The sequence below is a fragment of the Odocoileus virginianus genome, chromosome 29 (genome assembly GCF_023699985.2).
Source record: "Odocoileus virginianus isolate 20LAN1187 ecotype Illinois chromosome 29, Ovbor_1.2, whole genome shotgun sequence".
In the NCBI taxonomy this organism is placed as follows: Eukaryota; Metazoa; Chordata; class Mammalia; order Artiodactyla; family Cervidae; genus Odocoileus; species Odocoileus virginianus.
Window position 1 is genome coordinate 36,925,263 of NC_069702.1, and position 3,921 is coordinate 36,929,183.

General features: G+C 39.9%; 1 pseudogene; it reads left to right on the forward strand.

Moving 5' to 3' along the window:
• Positions 1–437: 437 nt before the first annotated feature.
• On the forward strand, positions 438–3,038 carry LOC110145726 (dnaJ homolog subfamily C member 9 pseudogene; annotated as a pseudogene).
• Positions 3,039–3,921: the final 883 nt, after the last annotated feature.

The window sequence follows — 3,921 nt, forward strand, 5'->3', positions numbered from 1 at the left end:
GAAGAAGCCGCATCTGGCCCATTCAGCACACTCTGTGTTCATGGCGACTCATTGAGCCAGAAGGGTAGCACAATATTTAAATCATCCTGTTCTGTGCAAACCAGAGGTAGCTCAAGCTCCTTTTTTTTAAGCAAGAAAAACACTAAATTTTAATAGAAAAGATATTACCTAATCAATTAGGACATAAGGTTTGCTCTAAGTATTTCTTTGGGGGAGAAGATACTACATTCTATTCAATTAAGGGGGGAAAAATGTAACTTTTACAATCCATGAATTCATAGGGAATAGGTTCCAGTCACTCAGGCCCTTTACATGGGTGCTCACAAACTGTGCTCCTCTGGGTGGAGCAGGCTGGGGCTTCAAGTGAACCCAGATATCTTTCTCTTTGGCTTCTTTCTTTCTTTTGGCAAGGATATTGCCCTTAACTTGTTACAGCAATGCTAACAGCCCGCTGGGTATACGCCAAACTCTCCCAGTTTTGCCAAGGTAGCCTTTGTGGCTTCTTTCTTTCTGAACAGTGTCCATTCCCTCAATGTTTACCGTATCACCTTTCCTGAAAATTGCCAAAAGAACAACTCCGTGTTTTCTAAAAGACCTAGAAAACACACGGCAGGTGCCTCTCCTCTGTGCTAAGTCATTTTGGCAAATTATTGGAAGATGGCAGTTCCCATGGGAAGGAGCTCAAATGTTTTAATACATGTAAAAATGTACCTACTGTTCCACTGTCATTTTGAGGGGAAGTGGATAGAAATATAGCCACGAGAAATGCTTCACTCTACAGAAGATAGCCCAAGCAAAGCCGTTGAAATGAAAATCTATGCTTTGGTCTGCACAAGACAGTCATAAAGGTGGCCTGTATAGATTTGACTATATCTTTTTACTGATGTAATTGAGGATAAACATCCATTTAATAATATATTCAGTCTTTGTGACCTCCAGTGACTGACATTCTTATAATACCAAATCATCTCTCTTTATGTGCCATGATCCCTCCTCTCAATTAATTCACTTAAGAATACTATATGCACAAATATCTTAAACAGCTCAGGAAAAAATGAACGTACACTGTGCCAGTTGAATTGGAAAGTGAGGTGTTAGAAGGAATTCCTCTGTTTATAAAAGTAATTGTTTGGCTTTTGGTTTTTGTTTTTCCTTTGTGTAGCTTCAGGCAAGCCCTTTCAGCAAATAGTTTAAATTGCACAATGTAGTATTTATGTAGGAAAGTGGCTACAAGATTTATAGCATAATAAAATACCAATTGGCACCATACTGGGTTGGTCATAATTATTATTAAGAACTACTTAACTAGGTGTTTCACATTTCATATCTTCATTAAACACTTGGAGTTCTTACTCTCTCTGAACTCTCTCATGTCTCTCAAGTTGGAAAACTGGTTAATAATATTTTTATTTTATTTCCTAGAATCATGGGGGCTATTTATAATTGAAGGTCATTGATGTGATTTAAAGCTTTCTCCAAAGAACAAAAAAGAAATGAAGATGTCTTTAAGAATGTAAATAAGGGTTCACCTTGAAAACAAGCCTGTTAAAAAGGTTATATATACACCTTAAAGAGCTTTCACCCATTATGTTTCTTCAAAAAAAAAATCTCAATTTTGTTTAAGTAGTTGTATGAACTCATCAAGTGCATAGAACTAGAGAGGGCATTTTAAACCAGGAAGGGGAGGTAGAAAAGCATAAAGTTGTGGAATAATTGAACTATTACAATAACGTATACACACAACATAATAGCTTAGACTTTCCCCTGTAGGTAACAGAGAGCCACTCCAGATAAGCACTGAAGCAACATAATCAGATTTCATTTGAGAAAAAAAATCTGATGATAAAGTAGAAAATGGTTATAGAGGGATAAAGCTGCAGGCAGGAAGATGAGATAGGGACAAGAGTGTAGGAGGGAAATAAGGAGGGTATGAGATTAGCCGATGGAGATACTGCTAATCCTGCAGAAGGAATTAAGAGATGGGTTCAACAGAGAAAGAAATTCATGAACACTTTCGGGATTCCAGCCATTGTATTAAACAACCATTTACTGATCATGTTTTGTGAACCTATCAATATTCAACCACAAGAACCTATTCATCAAGAAAGCTTACATCATCAAGTGAATATTTTATGATATAAAAATGTTTTATATCATAAAATATTCTAATAGATCGTTTTTGTAAAACATAAATGACATTCATTTAAAAGGTCTAAGCGGGGGGTGGCGGAGGGTTGAAGTCAGCGGTTCTTCAGCGTTGAGCTTTCTGGTGGGTTGTCCGCGCAGCCGGAGGCCATAGAGCGGGTTCGCTCCGGCTCGGGAAGCTCCGAGGCGTAGCAGCTGTGGTAGGGACAGATCTGCATTCTAGATACAGCTTCCAACACAGTTCTAGACACAGGCCCCGGGGCCCGCCGGCGGCGCCACGGTCCAGCTCAATCCCTGGGAAGGTCTACTCCGTTCTGAGTGACGAAGAACAGAGAACATTATACGATGAACAGGTAACAGTGGACGAGGACTCTGATGTGCTCAGCCAAGACCGGGACTGGGAGACCTATTGGAGATTACTCTTTAAAAAGATACCTCTGGAAAACATTCAGGATTTTGAGGAGACATACAAAGGTTCTGAAGAAGAGCTGACTGTTATTAAACAGGCCCATCTGGACTTCAAGGGTGACATGGATCAGATTATGGAGTCTGTGCTGTGTGGGCAATACGCAGAGGAACCCAGGATGAGGCACATTATTCAACAAGCCGTTGATGCTGGAGAGGCCCCATCCTATAATGCCTTCGTCAAAGAATCGAAGAGAAGATGAATGCAAGGAAAAGGAGGCCTCAGGAAGAGGCTAAAGATGCAGAAATGAGCAGGAAGGAGTTGGGGCTTAATGAAGGAGTGCATAACTTGAAAGCAGCCATTCAGAGCAGACAAAAGCATCGGCAAAAGAAAATGGACAATTTTCTGGCTCCGATGGAAGCAAAGTACTGCAAACCTTTCAAACAAGGGGGGTGAAAAAACGACTCTCAAGAAAGAAAAGAAATAATGCAATATTCTCTTCAAAAGTCCATAGGTGTTAACTGATACCTTTGTAGGCAAGGCACGGTCAAGATTTGAAGACAAGAGTCAACTCATCTCTTGAGAAAAGTTGTTTTTCAAGCCTAAATTATTTGGATCAACTATCTGAACCAAGTAGACGCTCTCAGCCTGGTCTTAGTATATCCTAGAAATACACTGACATTCTGTGAGGTCCTCCTCTGAAGGAGGTTGGTGGTGATCACTGAGCGAGCGGGAGGGTGAATGCTTCCTTGGGAGCACTTTTCTGTCTGTCTTCTGTATAAGGAACTGTATCTAGAATGCAGAGCTGTCCCTACCACTTTTAGTCAATTGTTATTTTGCCATATAGGAGTGAGCTTCAGGGTATTCAGTGGTGTGTGTTTTTTAGGACATGTACTCTACCTAGCCTTCAACACTTGCTGGACATCTATTCTCCAAATACTTGCCAGTTTGCTTTCAGTCTTAACATTCTTGCATAGGCCCTCTCTTTTTTTTTTTCCTACTCAATCAAGTTTGGCACTCTTTGCTTGAGGTATATAGGAGAAACAGGTGTTCAGATTACTTCAATCACTTTTGTAAGAATTGTACAAGATTAAATAATGAAGTGAAAGATGACTGTTAAGTTCCCAGGACTTTTTAAGTGATCCCAATATGATCATTTAAAAGATGATTTATTAAATATATGAATGGTGCTTAGGATAAAGAAGAGAGAAGAAAAGTAGTTCTAGCCAGCATTGTAGCAGATAGTCTGGTTTAAGTTGCATAAAAGAGGTGCTGTAATCCTCTCTGTAACTGCTGACTGTCCTTAGAGTCAGGCTACTGAGCTTGTCAGAACTTGTTTCCTCATCTATAAAAGGGTGAGGGATCTAGGC